At 41.7% G+C, this 17,380-nt stretch overlaps 1 protein-coding gene across 1 annotated transcript in view; it reads left to right on the forward strand.

Annotated features, from left to right (window-relative positions):
* CUX1 (cut like homeobox 1) overlaps window positions 1-17,380 on the forward strand; it is a 378,084-nt gene that overhangs the window by 316,883 nt on the left and 43,821 nt on the right. The gene's annotated exons all lie outside the window — the stretch shown is intronic.

Raw genomic sequence — 17,380 nt, forward strand, 5'->3', positions numbered from 1 at the left:
TTTATTGACCATCCGCGGGTATTTATCTACCCGCGGGTGGTCAATGCATCCCTATGGGATGCGGATCCACGGGCAGGAGAAGAGTTAAAATCCGCTGTGGATTTTAATTCTTCTTTTGCCCGTGGACATGAGGCCTTAGACATTCTTTGGTTTCAGACAATTCCACTGATTTTTACGGGGTTTGTCAACAATCAAATGTTCATAGGGCCTGGTGGACTGGTGGTGGCAGTGAGAAGAAAGGAGGGTCAGACAGGCTGAATATTTATCTGACCATTCACAGTTCTTATATAAAGATGAGGCTGGTTGGTTCCCAAATGGTTTAGTCATGACAACCTACCTAATTGTGTCTTGGCACTTCTGACAAAGCTTATGCATTTAATAGTAGTGTTGTTAACAGCTACGGTTGCAATCAAAATAATTCAACTTCCATTGCAAATTAACCTAAACCTAATTTGTAATGGGAGTTGAATAATTTTGATAGCAATTGTATTAAATATGGCTTCATCTACCTCGTGTGTTACAAAGAAATAATTAGTTTGTAACCTTGATCAGAGTGTGATGTATGGTGGATAGTTGTTTCTATGCCAGCAGAAGAGAAAGACTAGATATAGTTAGTATTGATTAAATCACATGTAAAATCGTAGAAAAATTTGCCATTTCCTTTGGCCTGTACAGCATTACGTGGAGTCCGTAAGGTTCTCTGTTATCAAGCCGTAGCCACACCATATATTACTGGATGATATACTACTTGTATATAGTGATAATATTCTGGACATCTGCATGATGCCTTAGGGTTGCATTACACGGGAGAACGGTCAGCTGAAAAATCGCTAAAATGGGCGTTTTTCAGCTGTGGTTGCCCCGTGTAAACACAGGACCCGATAGGGTACTAAGTGAGAAACCGGTCAGTAGTCGCTTTGTTATAGTTCACTGAAACAAATAGACTAGCTGGTTCTTGCTCAGTATAAACAGGCAGTTGTTCTTCTGTGGAGGCTTGTGGCCAAAAAAGATCTCCAGTGCACACCGTCTCCATTCATGCTCCTGTGCAAATGCATAGGAGTGATCAGACTTGGTACAACCACCAGACCTTATGTGCCCAACAGTTGGCCTTTGTAAAGCCATCCTTGGTCTCTTTCAATGTGACAATCGTGGAGCCCATTCACTTGGGGCGTATTTCCCACCCATGTGCTGCACATTTATTTCACAAGTAGTACACAAACCATTTTTAGCCTATAAGGCTACTGACATGTTCAAGTTTTTATGGCACACACCATAAATGCACTATAATTCATGACTCTTTATTTATCTTACCACTTTTGAAAAGCAATCCAAATATAAAAGAAAAAATACCTTCCTGTGTTCGTGTTATGGTCCTTCAAATTGGTCCACAGAACCACTCCAAAGGGACTCACTTGTAGACTCCAAAACCGTATTTTATTACATAGCCAAAGTCCAGTGAAAGAAAAGTAAAACGTGCAACGCGTTTCGGCGTCCATATGACGCCCTTATCAAGCATATCCCTTTTGAAAAGCGGGGGAGGTTTAGCGGAAGGCTCAGCGTCTGTATGGACTGATTCATCATCGTTTACAGAAATTCATGTCAATTATAGGGAAAAGTACACCTATTCATAGCAGGCATAGTTTTCAATTTCTGGTGAAAGGACCGTGTGTACACTTCTTAATAAACCTGGCACATTTCACATTGATGATCTTCAGTTTAAAACTATTGTATGACATGCCAGTCTTAATACATCTACCCCATATTTTTTTCTACTTAAGTGTATTTAGTGAAACTAAAGTTAAATACTTGAGAAATTCTTAGCAGTGAGACCATACAGTCACCATATTAGTAATGGGACTAAGCAGACTGCGAAATTAAAGTCATGGAGTTAAGCTCTATAGTATAATTCTTTCCTTGAGAGTCTTAATATCTTAATATCGCTTTGTCAGATATTGCTTGTCAGCCTCTGTTTTGCCAATCTATGATAAGAAATGTCTGCCTACTACTAACGTGAGCGGAGTTTATATATTAGGAATGTAAAAAATAAACTAAAGTCACCTTCGTTCTGTGAAGGCAGTCAGTTTGTGGATTGATACTGGAACAAAGCCAATGTATCCCCTAGGAGGTTTACCATTTTCCGTAAGCAGAGACACAAGGATATGGCTCTGAACAAACAGATCCGAATGTTTATGCTTTAGTCACATCTGTACAGCGATATATTTTGAAGACTGGAGATATTTTCCCGAGAGAAATTCATATGACTGTAGAAAAATTCTAAACGATTGGACACTCGAATTACCTTTGAATAATCTTAGAATTCCTGTTTAATGCCACCTACAAACGGCTTTCTCCTCTTTACGGAAGTAAAAGCTGCGGGGCACTAAAGAAGCAGGACAGCATTGATGCCTCTGCACTTTTGATGTTTCGAATACTAAGAACTTCAAACTAAGAACCCAAATAACAGAACTTTCTTCATTTGGAATATACGTTGAGAAGACCCAAGTTTTGCTTGGGGGAGTTGAAAATAAAAGTGGAATCGGATAAGGAAATAGGTTAAATTGCAGAAACCATGACCCATTCGGCTGAAGAGGTCGGCAAGAAGGGATATTCCGAAAACAAATGTGGCTATTAAGAGTTGAAACAAACTTGAAGTTCTTTAACATTTCTTAAATCAGCGATCCCAGCTACAGCTACTCACCATCCCTTTCAGAGCGATTTACATAGAAGACTATATTCTTCGGCACAGATGTTATTTATGCCCAAGATGGGATGCCAAAAACTGTAGAGTTTTCGGTTATGCAGTAACCTTTTCTCCTCAGGACACTGTTCGAGGAATCTGGAGTGTGTTGAAAAAATTTCTTTCTGAGCATGAAATCAAGAATCAATGTGTTGAACCAATATCAACCAAAATGGTAAATAGTAAAAATAAAGAGGAAATGTAGCAGAGATGAAGATTTCTAAAGACTGCACCAAAAGAAGAGAATTTTGCAAGAATATCAGTTCCCTCCTTACATTATTATATATAACCTGAAGTGTCAGAATAAAATAATTAGCAAACTACATTTGGTCTTAAAAGAGCTTTGCATGAGAAGACCGTTCTCCCTCTGTCTTTGGTGGAAGCCTCAGGCTATCCTTTCTCCCTCTGTCTCTGGTGGAAGCCTCAGGCTATAAAGTTCCCCGTGTAATGCATGACCTGTTGGGTCTGACAAAGTAAGAGATACTCATAAATATCTTTGTTCTGGCTCATCCACCGAATGTGGGTCCATCCACCTATTACTGTGCAGAGGGAGAAAGCTGCCAATCTGCAGCATGAGGGAGAGACTGCAAAAATATGAATACATTGGACTTTCTTCACAGTGTTGACCACACGCTGCAAGGTTTGAATTCTGTCACTGCTACATGTTGCTCTGAAAGTAGCTAGCAAGCTGCTCTTAAAGGCAATGTGTTATCCAAAAAGAATCTATTTTGTTAGACAAGTTTTCATGTTAAACATATTATTAAAGAATTTTTGGTGAATTTTTGTTTGATTTTTGATGCTATGATCTATATTTTAAAAAAAATCCTTGAATCCTACAGTTTTCACACAGCCCACTAAGCCACATAATAGTGTTGACACGTGATGTTTTGTAGAGAGAACTTTTCAGCAGTCATCCCATTATCCTAGTCAGGATTACAATGACAGGTATATACACAATATACAGATAATACAGGATTCATGACACATAATAGGTGATGGTCATAGTGCAATTCCTCCCCCTTCCTGCATAGTGACCTCTGCAAGGATATGTAGAACTTCTAGAACAGTCTTCCACAGAAGTCAATAGGTTAGTTCACGTCTATTGTGTGAATGGCCCATTAGGATGCTGTAAAGCGCATCTCTGCTGCAAAGACAAGTTGGCAGTCCCTACAGTCATGTACAAACTATAGAATAAAAAAAATTATAATCAGAAAATAAAATCAGATTAGCACAAAAAAAATCTGGTTTTAATTACTTTAAAATATGGGTGATTAATTGGCATTAAGTCTCAATATTGGTCTACAGCTTATTAAAAGCAATAAACAAAAATCTCTTAGTAACAACAAGCGGGAATGTCTCAGACTACCCCTACACATTCACATCTGCTCTGCCGAACATGCAAGGGTTTGATATGTAATGTAGGGAGAAAACCACTGCGAGACACATCTGGCAACGGTGTACATCCCCTTCCCACTGGCCCCCCCAGAGAAGAAAAGCATCCGGCAGTTGAAATCGAACTGCTTTTTTAGTAAAGCAATATGCCGCAACCCTTAGGCCTCATGTCCACTTGCACGCACGGATACCACTGCTGAATCCCGCAGTGGTATCTGTGCGTGCCCGAGGGCATGGAGAGGAAAAAACTATTTCTTGCCTCTCCGAGTCCAGCACGGGTCTCCTCTGCGCTGGCCGGATCTTCTTTCTTCAGTGCGGCGGATGGTTCTGGCGCATGCACAGTGCTACCTTTTTTTATTTTAATTCTTCTATTCTCCTGCGTATTTGCGGCACAGCACAAAAACAGCTGTGGCTGTGCCGCGGTTACGGACGTCTTCCTTTGGCTTCAATAGGAGCTGTCCGTACAGGAAACCCGCAGGAAAATGGAGCATGCTGCAATTTCTTCCCACACGCCACGAAGAAATCACATCCGCATGCTTTTAGCTGCCCTACGGACGTCCCCAAATCCGCACGTGGACATTAGGCCTTATATAGACTATGCCTTCAAACAACCACAACCTATGTACTTGAACATGTCCCCAGGAGAACCTGGACTTAGACTCCTCAGTGACCCTAACTGATCTGCCATGTTGGGTCCATGATGAATTGTAGTAAACATACCCTGTCCCCTTGTATAAGCCATACCTACAAACAACCTCTAACCTAATGTACTTGAATCTCCTAACCAAAGAGACTCAAACCCTACATTGTTTTGAGGGTTGGAGCCAGTGGCCACAGAATTGGAGCCTAATCGTACACAATACTTCTGTAAGGGGGATGAGACTAAATTCAGCAGACTGGGCACTAAAGCTGCCTATACAATTCAGATATTTTCCAAATGCCAACTAATATTCCTCCCTCATACACACTCAGTTTGGGATATGCCAATGCAAGGCACCACTCATGGTGGCTTATATCTTGGAAGAATAAAGGATTTCAACATGCCCAATCCGTCTTTTCTTCTATATTTGCTATTGGGGGACCACAGGAGACGCCCATACACTATAGATAGCTGGTCCCGCTATAATTTGCAATTTCAGGCAACGTTCATCTAGTATGAATTGATACTACAGAGGGACTCCTTGCAACTGCTTCCTCCTGCTACATGAATAGCTGTCCAGCCACTTGGAACAAACTCGGGACACACAAGGGAGCGAGATGGAAGTCTGATTTTTTTTTTCTTACGGTCTTGGTAAAACCAGGATAGTTAGCAACTATAGAGAATTGATTTTTTTGGACTACTTTATAATAGAGTTGTCATACAAGTTACTATTAGGACCACCTGAGGATCTTGTATTGTGGATGTTACTTAACACAACTATCTGTAGTTTTATAATTTATCCTGTTGGAGACATTACCCTCTTAGTTCCTGTTTTACTCCGCCTTTATATGTAGGGTGTAGTAGGACGATTAGGGCCTGGTTACTGCCCAGAGTCCTCATTCCTGAGATGGGTGCCCCGCTGTTGTTAGAGATAGATGTTAGGGCGTAATAGGGCTCTATCTTTCTCTCCCCCTCCTTTTTTTTTTTTACATGTAAATTTAATATGAAATAAATAAAAGCTACATTTTAATATATTTATCAAAACAAGTGGCCTTTTTGTCTGTGAGTTACTAGTAGGGTAGTATGTATGACCTGCATAGCTTCCTCTTCCTTCCCAATGCATGATTTTTGTAAACCTTAAAGATTTTTTTCCTGGGGAAAATACCACTGATATCAAAAGTTTACAGGGGTTGGAGTTTTTACTCCAACCCCTGTATAGGGGCCGGTACTCATAACTGCAGGCATGGCTTGCGTTGATTTCAATGAGAGCCACGCTTCCAGTTATAAGGGCCAGCCACTAGAGTCGGAACAGAGACTTCCACTCTGACCTCTGTGTAATGGTGGCACGGTCAGCGGGCGCGCAATCAGTTGATTGGTTGGGGTAGCGAGCAACGTACCCCAGCTGATTACCTGTTGATGACCTATCATGAGGTTTTGTCATCGATAGTATGACCCTTGAACCCCTTGAGTGGCCGGTTTCCTACTTCTCTGTCGTGCCCATCAGGGCAGGTTTTTTAAATGGGCCAATCATTTAATTTCAACTAATTTTGCAGTGGCGTTACAAGAACCATAACTTTTTCATTTTTCCATTGACACGGCCATATGAGGGCTTGTTTTTTGCTGGACAAGTTGTACTTTTTGATGGCATCATTTTTGGGTATATATAATGTATTGCATAACTTTTGTGAAAGAATTTGTAGGTAGATTAGGGAAAAAAAGTAATACACGTTAAATCACCCTCCTTTTGCCATATCTATAATAAAAAAATCTAAATCATAAAAGAAAAATACATATTTGGTATCACCGCGTCCGTAAATGTCTGATCTATCAAAGTAGTGCATTATTTACCCCCCACGATGAACGTAATCCGGAAAAAAAATTAAGAACGCCAGAAATGCACTTTTTCAGTCACCCTGTCTCCCAGAAAAAATGCAATAAAAAGCGATCAAAAAGTCGTATGTATTCCAAAATGGTACCAACGTTAACTACAAGACGTCCCGCAAAAAATGAGCCCTTGCTCAAGTACGTCGATGGAAAAATAAAAAAGTTATTGCGCACAGAAGATGCAGCAGAAAATAATTTTTAAAAATTAAATGTCTTTGAAAAAAATACAAGTGCTACAGTAAAAAAAAGTATACACATTTGGTATCGTAGTAATCGTACCGACTCATAGAATAAAGTTATCAGGTCATTTTTGTTGCAGTTTGTGTGCCGTAGAAACAAAACGCACTGAAGGATGGTGGAATGTCATTTTTCTTTCATTTTACTCCACTTAGATTTTTGTATGTTTTTCAGTACATTATATGGTACTTTAAATGGCACCAATGAAAAATACAACTCATCACTCAAAAAACAAGCCATCGTACAGCGACAACGATGGATAAATAAAGGAGTTATGATTTTTTAAACGGGGGGAGGAAAAAAGAAATGGGGAAAGAAGAAAAAAAAGGGACCGTGTCATTAAGGGGTTAAATAATGTACTAACTTTAGAGATGAGCGAGCCTACTCGGCCACGCCCCTTTTTCGCCCGAGTACCGCGATCTTCGAGTACTCCTGTACTCGGGCGAAAAGATTCGGGGGGCACCGTGGGTAAGTGGGGGGTTGCAGCGGGGAGTGGGGGGGGGAGAGGGAGAGAGAGAGGGTTCCCCGCTGCTACCCCCGTGCCGCCACGCCTCCCCCCGGCGCCCCCCGAATCTTTTCACCCGAGTACTGAAGTACTCGAAAATCGCGGCGCTTGATTGAGTAGGTTCGCTCATCTCTAACTAACTTCCTTCTCTGGGTCATTACGACGCACGGATACCACATGTGTAATTTTATTTTTAATTTTTCACAAAGTAAAGCGAGACAAGTGTTTTTAATTTTATTTATTTTATGTTTTAAAGAATTTTTAACTTTTTTTTTTTAAACTTTTTTTTTTTTGTCCCCTGATCACATTCTGGGGGGGTCCCATGGTGACAGCCCTTTACATGCTGCAGTCACATAGACTGCAGCATGTAAAGGGTTAACACAGCAGAGATCGGAGGTTTTCTCTGATCTCTGCTGTAAGAGCTGGTACCTAGCTGTCCTCTGACAGCCAAGCACCAGCTCTCCCTGCAACAGAGAACATCGGCTTGCTTCTGGCAAGCCAATGGTCTCTATAGCAACCTGTAAACAAAGCAGAACATTAGAAGCAGGAGATTGCCGGCATATCTGCAATATCTTCCTGCTTCTCAATGTCTTGCTTTGTTCTCTGTGGGTCTGTGCAGGCAGAGCACACTGTCGCAGCTTGTGGCATTGTGCTCTGCAGCCCCCATAGTGATACATAGCCCGGAAATCTTCCGGGCTATATCGCTATGAGCAGTGGAGCTCGTCCCAGAAAATTTCCGGGCGTGCCACTCAAGGGGTTAATAGAAACCCCTTTAATTCTCTCTCTACCCCTGCAGTCGAGCCGTGGTCAATCTGCCACTTCCATCTACTGCTACTCCTTTCTGCAGAATCACCCCCTTCGCCCTGTGTACTATTTACTGTTTTATACACTTAGAGAGTGGCTGTTGGAAAGTGAAGAAAACACTTCCCCTAATTAGATATATTCCAAAGTTTTATTTATCAATAACCACTATTCTCCCACCTCTGAGAAACTCTGTTATCACTCGTTAACACATATCCTGTGATTTTGCCATGAATGTGTAAGATAAGAAGACCCCTATAACATACATTCAGCCAGAACAGTTTACTTAATTGGCTTTGAAAGCAAGCCTCGGACAATCTGGTGTGTTGCTGCACATGGCTTATTAGAAACAATACACAAAAAAACCCACTACTGATCACTTGGGCCTTGAAAATGTTACCTTACATATCATGAATCCCATTTTACTTGAAAAGAGCATTGGAGTATAGAGGGAACAGGTTGTACATGATTATTTTTTATCACGGAACACAATGAAATGAACAAAAGTTTGAGTACCATTTCCAATCCTGTATAGCCACTGATAGCAGGAATGTGTAAGAATGCAGTTGCAATAAACAACCTTTCTTCTTCAGGTAATAACAAAGTACTAAGAAGCTTTTTGGTGGACATCAATATCATATGATCTCCAGGGCCCTGAGCTGATAAGCCTGAATAGTTTATAGTAATTGTGCAATGGACACGTTTATGCTAGCGCAATGTAATTTTTCATTTTCTGAAATGATAAGAGCCCCGTGTAACTAGCTTTAATGGAGAAGCTCTTCAATATTCACTTCCATTAACAGTCTTGGACATAAGGACAGAGATTTGTAGCACATCGCAACAAAGATGTGCAGGAAATAGTTTCAGCGTGAATGGAAGAAAGATAAGAATCTGAGAAAACAAAGTTAAAAGCTATTAACCTCTGGAGTTAGACAATCTTCCCACGGTGCTCCTTGTTTACCAAACGTAATCTTTTCAATTGGCAATAAAGAATAGAAATGCTTTTAGATTATGGTATTGCCATCAGGGCAGTACCGGAGGTATTAGGCCTCATGCCCACGGCCGTGGCGGACTCCGCTAGCGGAATATCGCAGCAGAGTCCGCCATGGAGCCCCCCAAACCCCTCATACTTACCTCCCAGATCCGCTGTGCTGTTCTCGTCCCTTGAGCCGGCGCACATGCACAATACAGCGCATGCCGCTCCTGCAGTGCGGTATGACGCGGCCGGTGGTGGGCGAGGACGCGTTTTCACACTATAACTTCCGCTGTGCTACAGCGGAAGTATAGTGTGACGGCCGGCTTCCATAGAACCTAATAGCTCCGGGGGAACGCCGCGGATTTTATACGGCAGAAATCTGGCCATGGCCATTAGCCCTTACGGTCAACTTCTTGGCCAAATAGGATGACCCACCTGTGAGCTCAATGTCTAGACAAGCATCCACACAGTCAGAGGAAATCAAAATTCTGGCCACCTAGCACCGCTATGGGGAGCTCACGACATACACATTTATTCTGCTTCCATTGCGTTCAGTGGGAGTTTAAAGGGGTTTTCTGTTTCTGGGGTTTACTATTTATATTCTATCCTCAAGATAGGCCATCAATAGTTGATTGGCGGGGGCCTACCGCTCGGGGTCCCCGCCAATCAGGTGTTCTTCTGGCTGCTTTCAGTTCAGCCAAGTTGGACGTCTGAATCCGTGCTCAGAACCATGTTATAGAAAGGCTTTACTTCCACTGAAATTTATAGGAGTGATGTGTTCTATTATACTTCTGGCTCCTCATTGCAGTCAAAGCCAGAAGTGTAATTGAAAGCATCACTCCCATTGATTTCATTGGCAATGAAGTCATTATTGGACTTTTCGGCCCTGACCACTGAGAATTACATCCGTTCTGGCTGCACTGACAGCAAGCCAGGGAATTAGCGGGAATCCTGATCAGCAGACCCCCACCTATCAATTATTGATGGCGTATCCTGAGAATAGGCCATGAATAGTAAAAGCCCGGAATACCCCTTTAACCCTCTCCAATCCACTGTCTGACATCTAAAGACATTATGATTTAAAGCTGTACAGCTCCGATGTTATAAGACGTTCGTCTGGGTTCTCTTACTGTATATTGCCAGCCTCTCTGCTGTTGGAGCCTATCCAATGTGTCACCTCATGTAGTACTGGCTTTAGCCAGCATATAGCGCTGTTGTATAACGGCAGAAAAAGAGTAAGCCCCCTAGGAAACCAGGATACAAATTGGATTGGAAAGGGTTAACTCAATATCAACCGAAACTGCATTTATCTACTTCTGGCATTATTTCATCACTTTGGTATTGCAGCTCAAGTGAATGGTGCTGCAATATGTCATAGAACCTGTGATGTAGTTTTGGCAAATGATTTTCTCATCCCCGACAACCCCTTTAATGAATCCTTTATGTCTATGGTGGTGCAAGGGATTTGCAGTAATGATCTATTATGAAAGTAAAGAGCATAGCATTTTAGGAAGGACATTACAATATTATATACCATTTTAAGATGGGCTCCTAGGAAGAGTGGTGAAAAATACATATCTTACACAAGAAAGCAAGCCGTTTCTTCCCCCAGGAGATGAGTTTAGAAGGGAGTATTAAATGTTTACTATCATTTCAATAAAGTTCTACAATGTCATAAAAGTTATACCAAAAGTTTATATTAGTGGAGGTCTGGGCAGTTACATAAGCACACTCTGTGTTGATTCAGTTGCTATGGGCACTTTGGCTTCCACAGATGAGAAGGAAAAAACAGATTGCAATCAACACAACTAAGATAATACAGATGGCTCCAACCATTTAAAGGGGCAGCGCAGGATCACAGAAAATCATGTTATCAGAAATAGCACCATGCCTGTTAATATGCCGCGTTTTTTTGTTGCAGTCCAGCTGCATTTTCTAGAATGGAGTACAATAAGCTGCAATACCAAACACAGCCAACAGCGGCATGTGGCGCTGTTTCTGGGGAAAAAAATACACCTCTCTTTTTCTTATCCCCGTCAACCATTTATCAGAATGGAAGTCTGAAATTTCTAATGATGGTAGAGGCCCTGATTCCTATGCAGAAAGTTTGGCACTTTCACAGTTACTGTGTGAGCTTTAGGTAGTTTATCATAAGAACTTCACTTTGAAGAATTTCAGGCTTTACAACGTGAAAGTGCTGGAACAAAAATAGTGTTCGAAAACCGAGGTTGCCCAACATAAAAAAAGCTTGTGTGACTCAGTCTTTCCTTTCTGTAAACATTTTTCCAAAGACGATTTAGGACACTTGAGGAAGAAATGTTCTAGAATAACACCAGAATATACAACAGATAAGCTGCAAAGCCTTTTCAGCAGATTTCAAATCAAAATGTAAGGAAGTGGGTGGACTTCAGCTATTAAGTGTCTACAAGTCATGTCCCAATGTCTTGGATTTATTAGTCCTTGCCTTCATTAAACTGCTGAGTTTATCAGTATAAGTCTATCCCCATAACTAAATGGAAAAACCATCATTTACAAGGCAGACTACAAACAATCATTTCAGTGCCCATCTAACAACCACACGGCAGCTTGGGTTAAATAAGATTATATATTGCTGCTTGATAATAGAGGGTTAAGAGTACAGATGCAGCAAATTTTCGCTTGATTGTGGTACAGTAAATTATTTTATTCTAACCCATTAAAAAGGTATTGTTCTCTTATCTTCACACAAAACCCATTGAAAAGTAATTCAAAGTGTAAAAAAACACCCTGATAGCATGGCACATTAAGGCTGGGTTCACACAGGACAGAATTGCTGCGGAAAGTCTGTGCGGCAATTCCACCCGCTGCTGCTAATCCCGGGATAAGCCAGCCATGTGGAAGAGATTTTGCAAAAATCTCATCCACACGGGGCAGCCAATCTGTTGGGGCAAAACCAGCGGAAACAGACATGCGGCACGGAATTCAATTCCGCGGCATGTCAATAGTTTTTTTTTTTTCCGCTTTGGCCTCACTCCTCTCTACGGGGTGAGAAAGCCGCAGCAGAATGCAGATGACCGAACTGCTCTAAAACCCTCGGCAAAATGCTGCGGGTTTTGAAGGTGCGGGTCTCCCGCGGAAATCTTGCGGTTTTCCAGTGCAGCCAAGCCGTGGGATTTCCATCCCATGTGAACCCAGCCTAAGGGTGTTTTCACATGGAACAATTACTGTTTCACTTCTCGTTCAGCTTCCCGATGCAGAAAACTGAATGATGTATCGTTCCATGTTTACAGGCAGTCGTTCACTTATGAACAACTACCTACTAACTGTGAATTAAAGTGGCCGGGCCATAATGATCCCGACCCGTTACGTCTCCATTCATTAGCGATAATCCTACCAGTGTAAAGGCACAGGAATGGTATCGCTGGAACGACCTGTTCGGTATCTGTTGCCCAACAGATTGTCCCGTATAAAAGCACCCTTAGAGTCAAGCTAAAGAAAAATGCATGTGTACCTCATTAACTGGGCAACAGTCTTTCTCTCTAGACTTTTTTTTACTGTCTCAGATTTATTTTTTTGCGTTTCTCTTTTTAAAACCGTATTTTTATTAAATTTTGAGGCAATCATAAAATCCTAACCTGAAGTGGCTTCTGACAGAGACGCTCGCAGATATCTAGATGGACTCACCATGGAACAACAGTAACACATAGAAATTGGACATCCCCATGCACATTCGATGAGCATGTTGTTTTTCCTTTTGATATATGTGGACTTCATATATTTGATATATGTGGTTATATGAGTTCTCCTATAACATCTTCTGAGCAACTCCTGACTTCCCCGCCAAGTGTCCAGGAGTCAGAAAAGCAGTCTTGCAATCCTGGACTGTCTCGGAAAACCACACATCAGTACTGAAAGAAGAGGTCGATCTTCTATCGCTTCTGCCTATCAGCACTCTGTAGCGTTGATTCCTTTCTCCAGGGACCGGTACAGGAAAAGATGGTTACTGTTCAGTGGCTGCTCAAATGTAAGTTTCTGTTAGACTATGTTCACATCTGCATTCGAAATCTCCGTTTTGGAAGCTCCTTCGCAAATCGGGCATAAAATGCTGGATGAAAAAGTCCTGCATGAAAAATAAAATACTGGAGGGCCAAACTGGAATCGAACAAACCCTATTCTAGTCAGTGGGATCAGTTTGGTGTCGTTGAGTTCCGTTGCAAAACTGGTCTGTTCAGCTGGGGGATTCCCCTTTCCTGTTCCCATAAAAGGGCAGGAAACGGAATCCCCAAATGTAGACATTTGGTGGGTATCCTGATATGCGCACACATTTGTTTGGCCCATGTGGTCTGTTACTACTGCCTGCTTTGTTGCCCCAGCATTAGAGACCTTAGTAGTAATACTGAGTAGATAGCATTGAGTTTCCCAGCACTACAACACAAATGCTTCTGTTGTGTAATGTAGACTGCAATACTGACATCTGCTGAACAATAATGATAAATGCATTTTTTTTTATGGATAGGCAAAATTGAAAAAAAAGTTACTAAAAGTATCAAACATGTTCAATTACAAAAATTTTCCGTATGTACTGTAAGTACTCCGTGTGTCTATGAATGTGATAAAGACAAGTCAATCCATTATGTACAGGGATTTGGAATAAGGCTTGACTGGACTGAACTTCTCTGACTTAAAACTTTACCTTAGATCCATTTTTTTGCTATAGAGCCAATAACAATCTCACAACATAAATTCTTTGCACAATTAGTAATTGTAATATACATTAGTATACAGTTAAGTCTATACTGTTACAGATGTCACCAAGATATAATACAATGAAAACCACCAAGTATAAAAAGACTAATGTACTCCAACCTGTAGAAAGATGCAAACCGAGAAGACCATTCAGCATGTTAACTCCAAAAGAGTAAGAGTGCTATTACACGAGTATTACCGGCGGTCAATAATGCTCATCGGTTACCGCTAATTGTCAGGCTGAAGTTGCAAGTTCAGGTGCAGCTCGGTGCGAAGAAAAGGTAACACGACTGTATGTATTTGGCGTCCTCAAAGCTACCTCGGCTTTATTCTGTAACTCTATGAACGGGTCAAGAAGTCTTTTTGAAAAATCATGCCTTGAAGAGGAGTGTCACATTTGTCACATAAGGCTGGTTTGGACAAGCTACAAAAAGAAGGGCAGATGGACATCTGTCTATCCAAACTAAACATCCCCCATTACAGTGAGGGAATTAAAGGATATGTTCTGTTGGATACTCCTAGTATTCCATATTATGACCTTAATGTGCAGTCCTATAAAGGGATTACCTGATGAACTAAGGGGCAGCTCTGAAACCGGAGTGAAGGACTGGAAATCTAAAATACATTTTGGACAATAGATCAGTGGTCACGTTTTGAGAGAGAGCAACCGAGGCTCAAATGTGTCCTATTATTCGTCTATCCTCTAAAAAACAAAAGACTTCCAGGATGTTTGCTGTAAGTTTAGGTCTTCTATGTTTCTTCCTTTATTTTGTAACAGTTTTGCTTTTTTTTTAGTTGCCATTTTATTTTTTCTTCTTTTTAACTCTTTGTAGACACTGCAGCTTTTTGTATTAAAGCTTAAAATTTTGATAGGCTTAATCCTTGTTGTTCTGAACCTATGGCCTCAATACTTTTAACTCCTTGACTGCTGGAGAGCTGCAACTTAAGTGTATGTGGGACTTCTGGCCCCTTCACCAGGAGTGGTGGCAGTGTATATTTGGGGGTGTATGGGCTGTGCTGGGGTGTGAGTTATGCTCCGTTTGCAACCTGAGTTCAAGGTGAGTTTAAAATTGAGTGAGTGAAAATGGATTAACCACTTGCAATTGCACCCAGGTCACATGCTAGAAAAATGCATACATGACACCTGGGAATTAACAGCATGCTGCAAGCATTAGCATCAGTGCTTGTGTAATAGCACCCTGTGTAAGGCTAAAGCCCCATTTACACGCAAAGATGATCACTCTAAATTTGCTCAAAAGACAGTTTGAGTGACCGTTTTGAGTGATCATTTTGTATAGCTAGGAATGGGCACTAATGCCTATTAGTAGCGTATTAGCTAAATTTGCATTGAAATGAAGCTGCCTTCGTTTTTGCAGATAAGAGCAGGTGGCCTGTTATCTGCATACAGCTCCATTGTTCTCCCACGGGACAGCAGCTTAAAACCATGTCATCAGCGCTCCAGCAGAGAATCCCAGTGTGCGGTCCCTGCTACCAGCTGGCGGGCGAACGATGGTTTTTATGCTGAACTAAAAATCATTGTTCGTCCGAAAACCTAACAATGGTAGCATTTGCATGCAATGATTATCGCTCAAAAAACATTGTTTGAACGAATTTTGAGCGATAATCGTTGCATGTAAATGTGCCTTTATTTAGACACAGTTATTCATGGCCTATTTTAAACCTTGTAGAAAATTGTATCACAGAAGGAAAAATATAAAATCAAAGAATCACTGAAGACGGCCAGACAAGAGGACAGATAGCTGCATCCCCTCAACATGCAGGTGGCTAAACTACCAACTGAGGGAGCCAGTTACACCTGTGGAGGACATCGATGAGACAACCACTCACACAGCCTCCTAAAAGAGGGGGGTGGCTGCTTCTGCACAGAGTAGATACAAGGTGCCAGACCTTCTGATACATGTGGTGCACGATGCAAACAAGCAACCTATTAATGACGCCATAATAGTTTGGTGGGCTGCTCTGCACCACAAAAAGTGAACCACATTGGTACTGCCACCCTGGGCTCCCCAGCATTTAAAAGCCGCACTGCATGTGAATAATGCGTAATAAATGCAAGGCATTAGGTGGAGTTTGGCCAAAAACCTGAGCTCACAAGCTGGTCCCTGCTACCAGCTGGCCCGTCAAACAATGGTTTTTATGCTGAACTAAAAATCATTGACAGCCAAAAACCTAACGAAGGTAACATTTACATGCAACTATTATTGCTCAAAATACATATTTTGAGCAATAATCATTGCGTGTAAATGGGCTTTTATTTAGACACAGTTTTTCATGGCCTATTTTAAACCTTGTAGAAATTGCCGTTCATTCGACTGCTATACTCTCATACACATTCCCCCATACACATTCATGCTCAGCAGCGTTCAGCTGACCTATATCTAATGTGTATGAGCACCCTTAGGCCACATTCACATGTCCGTGTTGCACTTGTGAAAATCAGGCTCAAAACACATCACTAAGCACACAAATACTGTCTGATGTTATTCTCATCCGTCAAAACCAATAACACTAGGACATCAATTTATTTTTCACGTAAATCATTGGTCCATGTGAAAAAATGAATCTGTAATAGAGATGAGCGAGTATACTCGCTAAAGGCAATTGCTTGAGCGAGCATTGCCCTTAGCGAGTACCTGCCCGCTCAAGACGAAAGGTTCGGGTTTCGGCGCGGGGGAGCGGTGAGTAGCGGCTGTCATCAGGAGGGAGCGGGGGGGAGAGAGGGAGAGAGAGATCTCCCCTCCGTTCCGCCCCGCTCTCCCACGCAGCTCCCTGCCCGCTGCCGGCACCTGAACCTTTTGTCTCGAGCGGGCAGGTACTCGCTAAAGGCAATGCTCGATCGAGCAATTGCTTTTAGCGAGTATACTCGCTCATCTCTACTCTGTAAACATCTTTGAAGACTGTTGAGAGTCTCTGTGCTATCCATGAATATGCAGACAGCACAAGGACCGAAAATATAGCCGCCTGAATGGGCCCTAAGTATCAGACTTCTTTAAAGGAGTTGTGCCAAGAGAATAATCCATGTTCATATGCTTTATTAAGGCCATACTGTAACTCTACGTTTCTCCTGCATCACCTGCTCCAGGTGGAAATGCTTGGACAGCCATGGCTTCACCCAGCAAAATCAGGTAATTGCTGGGTTGCCAAGAGCAGGACCTGGGGTGATCATCTGCTCACCCCAGGCAGTGTATTTAGTGAAGGGTTGTGCATGTTGGCACAACCCCTAAACAAGCTCTTTGTGAGCCAACCAGTGTTATAACTTTCGAGGCAATACTAGTACAACACATGCTTTTATTCTTTAGGACATGCTGACATCTAGTGGTGCTTGTAGGTATTACATTAGTTCAAATGTCTAATTGTGTACATTAATATGATACAATGTTTTCTATTACTTACTATATATTTACAGCTTCTTTTATAAATGTAGTTTGTCATTTTGCACTTTCATTGTTGTTTTCATAATGA

The sequence above is a fragment of the Eleutherodactylus coqui genome, chromosome 4 (genome assembly GCF_035609145.1).
Source record: "Eleutherodactylus coqui strain aEleCoq1 chromosome 4, aEleCoq1.hap1, whole genome shotgun sequence".
Lineage (NCBI taxonomy): Eukaryota > Metazoa > Chordata > Amphibia > Anura > Eleutherodactylidae > Eleutherodactylus > Eleutherodactylus coqui.